This window comes from Rousettus aegyptiacus, unplaced genomic scaffold, assembly GCF_014176215.1.
Source record: "Rousettus aegyptiacus isolate mRouAeg1 unplaced genomic scaffold, mRouAeg1.p scaffold_m13_p_18, whole genome shotgun sequence".
In the NCBI taxonomy this organism is placed as follows: Eukaryota; Metazoa; Chordata; class Mammalia; order Chiroptera; family Pteropodidae; genus Rousettus; species Rousettus aegyptiacus.
Window position 1 is genome coordinate 11,237,527 of NW_023416293.1, and position 16,285 is coordinate 11,253,811.

General features: G+C 41.1%; 1 long non-coding RNA gene across 4 annotated transcripts in view; it reads right to left on the reverse strand.

The window, feature by feature from the left end:
- LOC107520858 overlaps positions 1 to 16,259 on the reverse strand; it is a 350,307-nt gene extending 334,048 nt beyond the window's left edge. For all 4 annotated transcript variants that reach the window (XR_004955424.1, XR_004955422.1, XR_004955423.1 and 1 more), the window contains exons 1-2: positions 16,132 to 16,259; positions 14,603 to 14,694 (exon numbers count right to left, since the gene is read on the reverse strand). This is a non-coding gene — a long non-coding RNA (uncharacterized LOC107520858). The remainder of the gene's footprint in view (positions 1 to 14,602; positions 14,695 to 16,131) is intronic.
- Positions 16,260 to 16,285: the final 26 nt, after the last annotated feature.

Genomic DNA, 16,285 nt, shown 5'->3' on the forward strand with positions numbered 1-16,285 from the left:
GGTCAGTTTAGGGGCTCAGTTTATGCTCATGGGGGAGGAAAGTTCTTAATGGTTACAGATGGGGAGCAAATAAAGACTCGATTGTTGAAGATAAAGAAAGAAAACGGTTACTGTGACTAACGGGCGGCTGCGACAGGGGTCCCTCAAAACCGCCCCTAGCAACGGCCTCGCGTTTCTGCCAGAGAACTCTCTTTGGATTTTATGGTTTATTCAAGGGCTGCTTTCTTAAAATCTCACTCATTTTCTTAAATTAAGATTCTCGGCCGTATCCCTTATGAGTTCAAAGTGTCGGTCCTTACGTTCACCCCACTGATAAAGTTCTAGCCTATAATTACACTTGTCAGCTATAAATAATATGGAGTACATTTCATTCGTTTAGTCTCAGAATTAAAAAATCTTTACGTGACATATCTTCCTTACTAGATTTTTGATTTCTTGAAAAACTAAAACAGCGTTCAAATCATTCTGGATACTCTGAGGTACCAAGCACGTTTCTTTTTTCACACAGAGAAGGTGCTCAGAACATGTCATGAATGAGTGAATGAACAAGCAAGAGCAGACAGTACCTCGCCAAAATCGGGGGTGGGGGTGGGGTTCCCAAAAGGCAATTGTGGAATGCGTGCATCACTCACACTTTCGAGACTTCGTTGGGCCCCACTTCAAGCCTGCTGAATCGCTCATTTATTAATAAGCTTACCAAGAGATGCGAGGCGTGAAAAGTTGGAACCACTGGCCAAGAAAAATGTCAACGCTCTTGCCCCGTTTTATTTCCAGAGCCCGGCAGGGACGTGAAGGATGGCTTCTCCTCTAAAATTGCTTGAGACCTAAACTTTTCCTTTTGCCCCCTGAGCTGGTTTTGTTTAGAATGCCATGCGAACCCCCAAGGCTGCATTTGGGGTAACTTGACAGTATTATATTGGTGCGGGGTTAAGGGCCGGTCGGAAGTGGTAAGTAGTAATGGTTAAAATGTACTAAGTATTTACAGCATGCTAGGTTTTATTTTAAACATGCCTTATATAGATTTATTTAATTAATCGTCAAATGTATCCCTAATTATTAGGCTCTGTTATCAGGTCCATTTTACTGATAAGAAAAACGAGGCACAAAACAGGGTGAGTAACCTGCCCACGGTCTTACAGTCAGGAAATGGTGGAGCCTCAGTTCACACCCAGGCGACGCGATTCTCAAACCACACACTTAACCTGTCAAGAACGGGCTAAACCGCAAAGAACAAAGTTCCAAGGAGTTCAGGGAAGAAAGAGGTCATCGTTCTGCCATGAGAAGAAGGCTTCTGATGGAGAAAAACCTTAATGACGTGTGTGCTGTGGCTGTGAGTTATTAAAAGCCATCGCGAAGATCCAAATCGAAGACCCTTTCCTGAGCGACGGTCGCTTAGCTGCTCTCACACCCTGTACGCCCCTGGCACAAATGTCGTTCTTAGAGTTGGTGGCTCTGGCTGACCTTAGCATGAGCTGTCATCAAGGGGACTTGGGCTCTCAGTGTGGGAGCGGCCCAAGTGTTACAGGGATGCTTAAGACAACGGAATGGCTATCTAAGCGGCACTCAAGATTCTCAATGTGCCATAAATAAAAATATAATTTTAGGGAAACATAAATTTATATATTCTTCATTGTGGATACAGTGGGAAGCAGGAGCGAGGAATTTCTTACTTGCCACAACGCCAGCCCAGGTTACGTGAGATTTATCAAAATGGAAAGAATATGGAAATACAGAGTCCGGGCGGGTCATTGTCACCGACCTGAAGTAACAGTGGCGGAGAACGCAGTTTCCTGGGGATTCAGGGTAATTAATTCTACAGCCAAAGAGGGGTGTGACACTTCAGCCCTCTCTGGAGAGGCAGGACTGAGACCCTCTCACTCTTTTCTCAGATGAAGGCAAGACCACACTAGTCGCGACATCCAATTGTCATCGACGAGAGAAATGTAATGTCAAATGCGTCCTTCTGAGGCAGCTTCCTGACGCTCTGCTTGCCCGCAGTAAGACATGAGGGACTCTAATCTCAGCAGTCAGAGGGAGCGGGTCAGTTTAGAAGGGATCCAAGACCCAGAATTAACAGCGCCTTGTGCAGACGGACACATACTTCAAGTCACCAAGCAATTTTCGAATGCCTGCTCTGTTCCAGGCATGACGCCAGTCTCGGGGGAGAATTTCCTGCACATCGCATGGAAGGACATCTAACAGGGCAAGATGTCAGTTTCAGACGGCAGAGTGGCACTTGCTCATTATGGTCCCATGTACAGAAGAGTCAGGAGAACTTGGAAGCCTGAGGGGAGGCCATGGGCCCTGCTGCGGGTCCACACGGAGCACATGGGCCCGAGATGGCTCCACCGACAGGTCACTTCCCGTGCTACATCCTAAGGCCACTCATCCCAACAGTCCCGGCCCTCTGCCGCTATCTGGCTGACGGCTGTTACGGGGTGTGAAATAACGCAAGCAGGAGACACTAGTATTATTATGTCCCCCCAAAATTCACGTCTATCCCGAACTTCACAATGTTACTTTGTTTGCAAATAGGGTTTTTGCAGATGTCATTCGTTAAGGGTTTTGAGATGGAATCATCCTGGGTCTACGGTGGGCACTAAACCCGATGACTACGGTCCTTATAAAAGATGGGAGAGGAAGGGTTAGGCACAGAGATGTCCAGGCACAGAGCAGACGGGGATGCAGAAAAGGATGTCGTGTGAACACAGAGCAGAGGATGGAGCGATGCAGAACAAACTAAGGGAGACCCAGGTAACTGCCAGGAACTGCCAGAAGCTGGAAGAAGCAAAGAAGATGCTTCCCCCGAAAGCTGGGGTGGGGGGAAGGGGGACCCCACTGACGCTTTGATTTCAGACTCTGCCCATCAGAGCTGTGACAGAATAAACTTGTCTTTTTGAGCGAGCAGTGCCTTTGTGCTCTTTATGACGCTGGCCCCACGGAACCAACACGCCACTCCTATAGCTCATTCAAAAAGGAATCAGAAAAGGTATTTCAGTGGCTTTAGAACCCACCGAAGAATCAGAGCTTCTAAATACAGAATGAAATAAAAAGTTCTGTAAGTCACACTCTACGCGGAGAAAAAATTCTGTTAGTCACACTTCGCACTGAGCAAACACCAGTCATTACTGGCAACTTTTATTTCCACTTTTGATGGTCTAATAATGAGAACAAAATCTGCTTACAGTCGAGAGACATTTTTCCGTCGCATAACACACTTCAACATACTTCTAAAACAGCATGCTTTTAAAAGACACGTGCTACAAAAATAAACTTTAAGGAAATATTAAAAAAACAAATTCCGAAAATATAAGAAAATACTGTCATATTTCTGCCATCAACAACCATTGCGAGAAATGTTTTCATTACTCTTGGTCACTACTGATTTATTTAGCCTGGTTTCAAATCCATTACACAGTTAAGTTCATTTCAAATATTCATTAATCCATATTTTTTTCCACAACCTAAATGACTAGGGACTATCAAAGATCCTTTTTTAAAAAATATATTTTACCTGGGTCCACTTACGGCCTTTTGACTATTTTGTCATGGATGACTACTACCCAAGCGAAACACAGAAGAGACCCCAAATTTTAACTTATTAGAGGGGGAAAAAAAAGCCTGTAAAAATTTTATGCCTTGCAATCAAAGGTAATGCTCCCAGCATGGCGCCTGCTACCCATGAGCAGCTGTGACTGAAAACAGTCAAGGTGTGATTAAACGCTCTTTTTCATATCATCCTCCCTGAAAGGTTTTTTTAATTGGAACACAGCCATCATTAACAGAGCCTGTTCGCTCGCCAGGAGTCTGTGCCCCACGTGATGAAAAGAGCCACCCGACTCCTGCCTTCCACATGCCAGGTCGATGCCTGCTCCTGACATTGCTCAACAGTGTGTGCGTGCTCTGTCGCCGGTCACTTTTAATCAAGAAGATAACACGATGATAATTCTGTTTATGAGCTTTCGACATCCTGTGGCTTCATAAGATATCGATTTTATTTATTTATTTTTTTTTACAGCACAAACAAGGAGCACTGAGCTGGACCTTCTCAGGAGGAATGTACATGCCTCTCTCCGCTCTACCCAAAGGCTCGCTCCTGTCCCGTTTCCCCCTGTCCCTCTGTAACAGGATTATTTTCTGGTGTCCTGGCCTGAAAACTTTGGAGCCGTTGAACTAAACACACAGGTCTCCCTACTCAACGGTCCTGGCATCGTATTTGTCATCAGACACTTTCATCTCTTAAACGCAGCTGTCTGGTTGCTGGCATTCCTCTAGATCCCCCACCCCCTGTCACCTGAGCCTTGTCGATGACACCCTTGGGCATAGCCTCCTTCCCTCTGAAATTCCTTCCACAGTCTCCATCCAGGTAAATGTGCCTCATACGTTACTCGCTTCATGGCATTCTCTGCTTACTATTTTGTTTGGTTCCCAATGGTCTACTAGATAAAAACCCTAATCCCATAATGGATTTTTCAAACCTTTCCATAATGCAGGATGATCTGAAACCCTATTTATAACATAGGAGGGTTTGAAAACCCAAACTCAATTTACCTCTCCGTCTTTCCTTTTCTTGGAAACTCCAGTACAGCTACTGTTCCAGACGGATCCATGTTCACTCTGCTTCCTCTCTACCTGGACCACCCCCTTCTCCGGGCCTCATGGTTACTCTTCAGCCTGACCCCCAAGCTTCTTTTGACTTTGGGGACAGAATGTCCTCCCTCTTCCCCACCATTAAAACTCCGTCAATTCTTAAAGATCCTGCTCAGTCCCGCTTCCTCAGGGAGTCCTCACACTACTATGCTCTACACAGCGGCCCGCCTCTGAGATCATTAACTCTCCATGTCCTTGATCCCGTTCTTCCATTGTCTCATTCCCGCATTCCCTGGTTCTCACAGAGACCCAGGTGGAGACCTGCAGGCTTTCTGCTCTCATTAGTGTTCCACTCTACCTGCCCTTTCTTGGCTTAATTCTTCCCCTACCTTGTCTGGACAGGTTTATATTCTCATCAATGTGATCAACAGTCCCACCTCACCTTGACCTTCTGCTTTGCTATCACCAATATGAGATCAATGCATTGTTTATCTGTTTCTGTTCATTAACAACTGGTATAAATTCGATAAGAATATAGTTTAGCTCCTTTAAATTTTCTATATGCATTTACGGCTACTTAGCAATCCTTCTCCATTCTAACTCAACTTCCTTTTCTTTCTTAAGTCCTTAACCTTTTTTCCTTATTTCTTTAATTCTTGGCAAATTCCCATTACATGATAAAACCTCGCTCAGCTTCGCTATCATCACCTTCAGATTTGCCTACATTTCTTTCTAGTCTTAGAGGAAGAGTGTCCGTACTCTCCAAGGCTCTTGCTCCCTGCCTCTTCCGTCTTTTTTGAGTTCTTGCTCAAACCATTGTTCTAGTTTTCCCTCTCCTTGGCTTCTCTGGTCAATTTATGACATGCTGAGTTACTCTCCTCCCGCCTTTCCCCTCCCCGCCCCCTTGGCTTTACAAGTAAACTTTTTTAAAGTAAGAAACTACACCTTCTGTGTTCACTTTTTGAGTCTAGATTCCCAGAGCCACTGTAATCTGACTCCTGGACCCATCATTCTACTGAAATTGCACTCAAGAACATATCCATGCACAAGAGAATACTATTCGGCCATAAACAGAGGGGAAATCCTGCCATTTGAACAACATGGATGGACCTCAAGGGGGTTATGCTAAATGAGATAAGTTAGAAAGAAAAAGACAAATGCCATATGATCTCACTTATATGTGAGATAAATAAAACCAGACATACTCGTAGAAAAAGAGATCAGATTTGTCATTATCAGAAGAGGGAGAATTGAAAGGAAGGAGTCAAAAGGTACAAGTTTCCAGTTATTAGACAAATAACTGGAATGTACAACTTGATGCCTCATAGTTACTCCTACTATATGGTATATTTGAAAGTTGCTAAGAGAGTAAAGGTCTCATCACAAGGGAAAAATGTTTTGCACCTCCTCAAAATGTTGGAAGTTAACTAAACTTATTGTGGTACTCATTGAGTAAAATGTGAAAGTCGACTCGTTGTGCTATACACCTCAAACTTATACAGAGCTGTCAATTATATCTCAATAAAACTGAAAGAAAAAAAACACACATCGTCTGCCAGCTCCCTCCCCTGCTGCCGAATCCAATGGCCTCATTTCATCCTCACATAGGACGCCATGGACGTTCACCTACATCTCAAAATGACTGTCTTCTTTGCTTTCGTAACATACTTCCACATTTCCTTTTACCGTCATGATTCATTCTGAGAGTTTTTCACTGACTTCTCTTCCTTGGCTTAGCCTTTAAATATAGGTCTTTAAAAAACTACATTCTCTTTCCTCCTGCTACTAATTTTCTCTCAAAATGATTGCTTCAATTCCTATGTTCTTTTCTGATGTCAAAATGCTGAGGACTCTCATAATTTACTTTCAACCCCGATCTATGCTTTAGAACCATATTTCCAGCAGTCACCAAACTTCTGTTGACACCTCGAATAACCTGTGAAAAGCTGAATTCACTGTCTTCACTCAACACTTCTTTCCTTCCTCTCTCTGCATTCTTTATCTTTGTTAATATCTTCACCAGAACGCTTGGAGATAATCGTTTTAGATTATTTCCTATATGTTGCTTCCAAGTCTTAACCCAACCCACCTTTCCAATCGACCCCTACCCCATCCTGAAAACCACTGCCCAAATTCAAGTAATTCCTCTCTCTCTAATCTAAAAAGGACTTCTCATGAGTCCCTCCTTACAGCCTTTCAATCCACCCATTCTATCTTCCCAAAAATTATTTCTATGTTGCCAGAGCTAGCTTGTTACATACAAAATCATGTCACTCCTCTATTAAAAAAAAAAATCGACTCTGGTCTGAGATAGGTTTCTAAAAGGCAGCCCGTCTTGTGCGTTTTCCCAAATTACAGCAGGGCGTGTACTTAAAGGCTGGTCGAGAAGACCAGTGCATGACGTTTGCTCGTATGGTTTGCATTTGAGGGATGGTCACTATTTTCCTCCACTGTTCAGAGTACCAGGCGCTATCTGTGAAACCGTTTCTTCCTTTCTCCAAATGCAGTTCCCCCTGCTCCAAACCTGGCCTCTCGTGTCAGCGGCTACTCATCTGCCTGTGGGGTCACAGAGTCCTAGGACCTCACGGTCACGGTTAAAGGAGGCAATGTTGACTTCAGCGAGGTCTCTCGAAGATCCACACTTATTCTCTTCTCACTTGTCACAAAAATTAATGTGACTTTTCAAAACGCCTGCTGAAACATCCCATGTCCTGGCTTTTTGTCTGGAATAAGGTTATGAGTAGAAGGATTAAAAGAATTGAATTGAAGATGGCCCTGAATTTTCACGATTATTTTAGAAGATTTACAGTTGTTTCTTTGCATTCGACATGTGCAAACGAAACCATCAAGCCAATTAAAGCCAGTTTACGCTGACGGCACACGAAGGCGCTTAGTCACTGTCTGCCAGCCTGGGCATTTTGCAAGTCGCAACACATGGATCTGGCTGGGAGAATCGGAGCATAGCTCTTAAGTCTTGCTCAGGATTTGTAGAGGCTTTTCTTCCACGCTACCGTCCAATGTAAAGCATTATTTAGTAAAAGACTGAAAGCCCGACTTTGTGTTGATTTTTTAAGCCTTTCACAGAATGTAAATATAAAGAGCATTATCTGAGTTCACTGGAAACTGTCTCACTCAAGTTGGATCTTAAAAAATGATTTAAGAAGCTCCCCCTTCGTTTGTCACGTGTTAGGGTGTGTGAGAAAGCAGGAAAGCAGAAGCCAAGGATTAAGTTTGCTTATCTTAAAATTTTTAACTTATAGTCAATCGTTTCATTTTCATGTGCTACATCATGCTACAGTAATTGTTTTAATCCATCTCCTGCTGGCCATACCAAACCTTTTGTGAAATCAATTTAATTTTGTCTTTTTGAAAGTGCTTTCCACAAAGCAAGGGAAGTAAACAATCTGAAGCCAATAGATGAATAATTACATCAAAATCCAACTATTTAGGTAGAGTTTGAGCTTTTATTTTTCTCTGTTGGCTCACAGTTTTGAGCACATTTGCCATGTAAGGCACTGAGCTGGATATATTTTGCAGGACACAAATGTACTTAGATTAAATGGGTCAATTAATTTATTAACTAATTAATTAGTTATCTTCCTGCTTCGCTTTTCTCCTATTACATAGCTGGTTAAATTTTTTAGGGGAGCCACACATGATATAGTGATAATTATCCTCATAAGCTATTATTCCCTGTTATAAAAGTTTTGTGATACAAAATCACGCAATTATAATGTCCTTAAAAAAAAAAATCTCCCTCCACCCAAAAGAAAAGGTATAAATTTAAGCTAATATAAACTTGTCAGAGTTCCCTCTCTCAATTTCACACCAGGGTGTGGTGCGACTCAGCTGGGGAGCTGGGCTAATAAGTGTTGAAAAATGAAAAATGCTGCTTTATGGCATCACATAAACTGGCCAAACGAATACTTTTACCTCCACCCCATATTTGATAAATAAATGCCAAAATGTAGATGCCGTAAGAATGAAACTTTATGGTATTAGACCCATGGGACACACAGAATTGTCTTGTGGGAGTTTCTTTTTATGGAATACTATATATAATAAGAAGTGGCATAACATTTATAAAAACTAATCACTTTTTGTTCCTTTTTGAACCTCAAAGGGGTCATTTCTAGGAAAGCTATTGGGAACACTGCATAATGATCTATTTATCCAGTGGTGAAACAGGATTACGCCTTTTACAAGGAGACTGAGCTTTCTCTGACAATATAAATACTGTACTATGAATGCGCAAATTGAGGATTTTGAGGAACGTTACGTTCGACAAATATTTATTGAATACTGTAATAGAGTTTCAAAGCCTGGTGTTAAGTGCTCTTGCGTGATTTTCATTAAATGATACCATCGGGATCCAGCTGCTTTGCTCGGGCTGGTTTGTTTCCTAGCTGGTGGCCAGTCACTCGCTCACTCGCTAGCCATTCATTTGACGATCGATCGGCAAACATCTATTGCAAGCTTATCGTGTCCGAGTCACACGAGCCTACTCGATCGTCAGAACTACACCATTACAGCAAGATAGCACGGATTTCTCATGAGAAGAAATCTCTTAACTAGGTGCTCAAAATCAACTCGATGAAGCCAGAACAAGGCAAGCGAAAAAACAGAGGCAAGAGGGTCCACTGCCAGGCGACATTCCTCCCCCATAGTGGGCTTCAGTGGACAGACAGGAGACAGAGCAGCTCAAGGTCCTATCCTAACACTTACAAGTGCTGTCTGAGTCCAGTGGCTGGAAATTTCTGATTACCATATTTAGACAACTGTGATTGTCTCTTCCACATATACCTTCCCTGATCTCTCACCTCGAAACTTCTGAAAATTTTATCTGTAACCTTTTGATAAGTGTTAATAACATTTACCTTATATTATAGATACGTACACCTCATGTCTCCCTACTAAACATACACACCTTAAGGGCAAAGTCTGATATATCTTTCACCCACCGACAGTATTTAGCAGAGTGCGTTATGGATATTCTCCATCATTTGGTTGAATAAACGACTTCAGTGGACTCAACGCACATGTAATCAAATACTTATAGCATCAGACTATATTTATTATAGTAGTATAAAGGAAGAACTATAAGTGTTAACTGAGGAAAATGAAAAGCATAGCTACCCTTAGGGAGAAGTACCACTTGGATGGTCTAAATCATGTGCTGATTAATAAATAATAGGATGAAATGAGGGAATACTGATTATAACTTTTAAAATGTGCAATCACATGAAGACGCCAGCAAAAAGTGACCTCTTCCAAAACGTTCAAAGTATCTGAGTATATTTTATTGGACGCAATTGAAGACTACAGTAACATGAGCTGAGTTGTAGTACCGTTTTTCTCTCACATAATTCAATCAGATGCATCACTGGAGTATTTTCCTCATAAACTAATGCCAATTCTGCAAATGGCAGAAGATTTCCAGGAACAAATCTATCCCCTCTCACTATTCTTCCTCTCAGTGTTACTTCTGCTGAGTCAGGACTCAGTTTACTATTACGTACAGCAAAACTGTAGACACAAGAAGGATTTTGATTATTTGTAGTAGGTTCTAGCTATTAAGCAGATAGCTTTAAGTTCTACTCTGAGCTACAGAAAAGAAATGTAGGGTTTTTAAGAATATAGACTTGTCAATTATCTTCCTTACGAGTGCTCAGAATATAGCTGACAGTCAACCAGTGCTGTTAACACTTTTAACTAACTTGGTTAAGTTTAATGAAAGATTATACTGTATCCCCAGGTAATAGTTACTAAGTCTGGGGTATCCCGCTCAACTTCTAGGATGATTAAGAATGTAAGGGTGGCTTACCATCTACCTACATCACATCCAGGAAGCTAACACTGATTTCTGACTTCACTGCTGAAGGGAAGATTATTAGAGGTTTTTTGTTTGTTTGTTTGTTTGTTTTTGTTTTTGTTTTTTTTAAGACTCAGACTGTTCACATTTGGGGAGTGGTGAACACAGGACAATTTTACATCTAACATAGGACATCTAGACACGTAAACAATCACTAATTTTGTATCACTTGCCATGAGATTTTTTTCATCCACTCGAATTCAAATGATAGCCATGGCAACACGGCTTTGCTGGGCTAGGCACAAAACACGCCCGAGGCTTGGGGGCTTCCAAGGGTCACCTGCAAACAGCGAGGCCTGCCAGAAACACTCTCAGGGATGCCACGCGCACTTTTTCAAACAGTGTGAGAGGTGGGCAAGAAACTTCAGCAGAACATCTTGGAATGGAGTCACGCGGAACATGGTGACATCTTTTGAGGAAAGGATTTCATCAACCACAGGTCAAAAAAGACAATAATTACAAACAATGACAAGGTCTGAGGATAGCTGTCACCTGTCACCACAGCAAATGAAAGCTCTCTCTTCAAAGGGCTTTATTTTAAGCTTCAGATGCCCAAATGATTGTCGTGATTAGCATAACCTTTGAATACAAAAACAAGCTTTTTTTTTTCTAATGTGTAATACAGACCACTACCTAAGAATATATCTACTTGGTTTTTTTACAGCATTTGTGTGCTGCTTTCTTAAGCTCACATGAATCTTTGCAACGAAATCCTTAGAGAAGCTTCTAGCATTAACCCTATTAGAAACGCCTGAGAGATGGCAGAACACAGTTAAGAAATGGTTGCTACTGAGTACGAAGAGAATGGCTGAACTTTTAATATCACACTCTATATTTTTCTTCTTTTTTTTTTTTTTTCAGGCCGCCTTAATGATGTTACGAGGGAAGCCGGCTGCTTTGCACAAAGCAAATCTTGCAGGGAAAAAAAAAATGCATGCACCTCGTGTTTATGGCCAGGGCCATGGGTCAAAATGCAAATAGCATCCTGCGGGAACTGAACCAGTCAAGAGGTTTCATGTGCGGTGCATTTTTATGTTTTCTGCAAGTTCGTTTTAAGACAAAGAACATATTTATTGATAGTTCAGTCTTTTCACGGGACCAAGAAATGGCTTATAGACAACAACGAGATGCGAGTCTACATGGGTATCAAAGGAACAGGGAATTTGCCTTTTCTATTTCCATGCTAGAGTCTTCTCTGAATAAGCAACAAGTTGGCGGTACCTATTAGCCCAAGTGGCTTCCAGATGTTAGCCATGTGACCGAACAGCACTATTCCGTGAGAAGAGCGACAAGAGAGGGAACTCGTTAGTGTATTTGACGATTTTAATAACCATGAAACACACTTTTTTGTCTATCAACTCCACCTGCACAATGTAAAAAACTCAATAACCTGCACAAATGGGATACTTTTTTTTCTGGGGAAGGGGAAGATTTAAATGTATATAGCATATGTGAATCTACTCTGTAGAGGGAGAAAAAAAGTAACTTAATGAAGGCTGATTACCATTTATCTTTTAATGTTGTAATTTCTTTAGACTTAAAATTTTATGTCCATGCTGTATAGAAAGGGATATACAGTCTTATAATCTATGTTAAGAAATTACAAGCCCTTTTGATATTTTACATAGTGTTAGGTAAAAAAATTGCCATTAAATTGTTTTCAGTCTAAGTTGCATACTGATGTACTTTACATTTTTCGTTAAGAAAAATAAATAATTCACACTTTTGCAAATGAAGGTATATACTTTTTCCAGCTTTCTTGAAATTATATTATTAAAAGCAAGTGCCAGCAGACTTCATGGGTGGCATGTCTCACTGAGAAGCAAGACATGAATCAATATTTTTCTTACAGTCAAACCACTTGTCTTCATAAGCAAAATATTATTAATGTTTTCCCACTTAGACTTCAACGTTTTTAAGAAGAATATACAAATTATTAGAAGTAAAAAATAAATTACTCAGGTAAACAGCTTTAAAAGACCATCCTTGGTGCAAATCGAAGCAAGAAGTTGAGATTTAGTTAAGTTTCCAAAAGCTGATGTTTTAGTGTGTTTTTTTAATTTTTAATGTAAATTATTGAGTAGGTTGCTTGTTCACCTCTTGTACTTTTCCTATTAACATAGCTGTAGTTAATGATATTTGGATCGTCTTTTGTTTACTCTGCATCCTATGGTAACCATGTAAATATAAACTAGTGGGGAATATGGGAGAAAAATTACATGAAAATTCTTTCTCTTTACACACACACACACTCATTCACTCTTTCTCTCCCTGTCTCTCTGTCTCTCTCTCTCTCCCCCATCCCCCCACAGGCTGCCTTCGAGCAAGAGAATAATCACAAAATATTCAGCACAGCGGCAATATTAAATAAAAGTTCTTGATTTCTGTTGATCGTTCTTAGGCCCATAGTGTGGAGGGAGGGAAAGGGAATGACAGAAAAGTAAACGATCAAGTATGAAAATGCTACACGTAGTGGGGACCCGATTTGCTATAGGAATAGGTATGAAGGACATTTGAGCCCAGAACAGGAAATATCAGCTCAAGGAGTTTAAGGTCCCTAGAACTGAGGCAATGGCTATGTTAAAGTTTATAATCTCATATAACCATTCCTTTCTAAAGAGTTTAGTTCTGTTTCATAAGAATTCAGGACCTTTATGTTTTCCTCTTTTTGTTTTTTTCCCATAAATGGCTAAGGGTAATGAATAAAGAAACTTTCGTTGTTAATTTATACAATTTTAGGCTTAGGCATTTTATCCACTATGTATGTATTGTTCGTGTTTCTCTGTTTCTCAGAATAATGCAACAGATAAAAAGCAACCAATGGATATGATCTGATGCTCAAGAATGAGTAAAACAGAAAAATGTAGAACTGTGCCTTGTCTACATGACTATCATTATTTCATTTAACTGTAACCTTTGAAAATGCCAAATACACTATTCTAAATGGCTAATCTTTCAATTATTTCTTTAAAGCCTACAAGTGTGCCCTAAAGCAGCAAACCAAGCTCCGACCTTAACAGTTCCTTTTAGATCCCAAGAGATTTCAAAACTCTGCAAAATGGGAGCTTTTTCTTTTTTTGCTTTTATTTTGTTTCCTTGCTTTTCTTACTTCAGACATGGAAGTTACCAGAAGGGAGTGCGTCAACAATGGGCATATAGACTGGCTGAAAGCAAACGAGTAGCAACAACATCAACAAAATTAAGAGATACACAGAGAATAAAAGAATGCATCAATACAAATCTTCCAGGGATAATTTCCCAAGTTCAACAGGTCAAAAGATCCACCATAAAAACAGCAAACAACCATCCTGAAACTTAATTACATTTCAAAGTAATGCAGTCCCATGAAAAGAACAAAACATTTTTGTTCGATAGTTTGCCTACCAGATGGCATTTCTAAATATAGTCCTCTAAAACCTTCTGTTTTTTCTATAAATAAAGATGAAAGGAATAGCAACAATAGCTAAGTACTGAAATCACTGGAAATAAAAGAGCACTTTGATTAGGTTTGGAAGAATCTGGCTGATTCTAATAATGATCCCAAATCTGGGAAGGCTCAAATTCTAGATGAAACTCAGAATCCCAACCTTCAGGTGCTACTCAGCCTGGTGGTCACTCAGGTGTCGGGGCAAACTAGGAACCAATACAAGGAAACCTGGGGGAATCTTAAGAAACACAGGAACTTCTAATAAATAGAGACTACAGGGTCGAAGTCCAAATCCCAGTTTTGTTTTGTTTTTAAATAAAACAGGTGGGATGTGTCTTGTCTTATTTTTGTGAGTTCATATGTAAATGAGTGTAATGGTTAACGACCTACACTCTGGAGTCACACCGACCCCACGTGTGAGTCCAAACACTACCAATGACGGTCACTGTGACCATGAGCCAAGTTCTTTACCTCTCTGAGCCTCCCTGGCAAAATCAGATAATAACAGTACAGAGTATTATGGGAATTATGTCAGTGCTTGGCACCTGATGTCTAATGAACTTCAGCTGCTTATTATTATTATTATGAGCAATAATAACCATCACTGTTCAGTAATTGTTTCTGATTTTTTGCCGTCTCCAAAGCATGGAATCGTGCGTACCAAGGTTTTCCGGCAGTGAATAGAGTTCTAAGAGTTGAACTTAAAGCCTTACCTGGCACGTCTCCACGTGGCCTCCTCTAATACAGCATTGCCTCCTCAACCAGCTCTTCACACTCATCGATAACGGACATGGGAAAAGCAGGTCTAGAGACAGAAGTATTTTATTTCTGAGAATTGCGGGTCAGAGTTCAACCCAACCCAGCATGCCCTCTTTCATGACTTTACTCTCGGTCTCTCAGCTGCAGAGCTACAGGTTTGGGTGAAAGGACTCGGAATTCCTGCTTGACCTGCTAAAGTGATGGACTGTCGGTCCATCTCCATCCACAGTGCTGGTATAACGCTGTGATCGCACAGGCCCTATCTTGGCAACTGACCCATGATAATAAGCAGCGTGGTCACTTGGGAGTAGGGCGATTACAAATAAAAGTTGTAATTACTTACAACTTTGATGCAGACTATAATGGAAGGAAGGCTGGTGTTTAATGGTTCTGCTGGGTTGTTTTGAAATTTTTCATGAGGAAAGAGTTACCTGTCGGGAATGTAGCCCTTAGTATAAAAAGGTATCTATGGTTAGGTCTTTAAATTGAAAGGCATTCCATTTGCGGGGGCGGGGGCGGGGGCGGGGGGGGGGGAACGGAGTGTTTTTAAAATTATGACATATGCATAATATAAAATTTGCCAGTTGGACTATTTTTACGTATATAGTTCAGTGGCTGTAGCCATTAAACAGTATCTTCCCCTCTTCCCTCCCCTTAGCCCTTGGTACCCTCTACTTTACTTCCTGTCTTTCTGAATTTGCCTATGCTGCGTACCTCATATAAGTAGAAACACACAATATTTGTCCTTTTGTGACTGGCTTATTTCACTTAGCACACTGTTTTTCGAGGTTCACCTCCATTGTAGCATGTGTCAGAATTTCATTCCTTAAGGCTGAATGACATTTCGTTGTATGCATATATAATATTTCGCTTTCCATTAACCAATCGAAAGACATTTGAGTTGCTTCCATTTGGAGGCAATTATGAATAATGCCGCTACCAACACTGGTGTACGTGTATCTGCTCGAGTCCTTCCTTTCTTTTTCTTTTTCTTTTTTTTTTTTTTTTTTGCATATATATCTAGAAGTAGGATTGCCAGATCAGATGGTAACTGTTTCGCTTTTTAACACACCAGCAAACTGCCTCCGCAAGTGCTACAACATTTTACATTTCCATCAGCAGTGCGCAGGGCTCCAATATAACCACATCACGACCTCTATTTATTTTCCATTTATCGAGGTCGGCCATCTTAATGGGTGCAAGAGGGTATGACTGAAAATTAGATTTACATTTGCCTTGTCAACTATTTTTTAAAAAACTATGTGGAGTTGTTATACGGCTATGTCATCCCCTAGATAAACAGCTACACACATCCTGTTCAAGTCCCAAAGTAGAAGGTAAAAAATATGGTTTATACCTGTTCAATTTTCAACAGAATAACACTAATATATTTTTTTTTCTCCCAAACAAAAAGGGACTCCCTCCTGAGCTCAGAATTTCAGTTAAAAGTCGCAGAGCAAATAAGTACCTTCCTTGGCCTTACCGAAGCCTTCGCCTGAGCGGCAGCATCCTTAAGCGCGCGCAAACTGGAGGAAGCCGGGAGCGCCTCCCACCTGGGCCGGCGTCGGGCGCGCGCCAGGCCCCGCGCGCGTGCGCGTGCGCGTGCGCGTGCGCGTGCGCGGGCTCCCTCGCCCCGG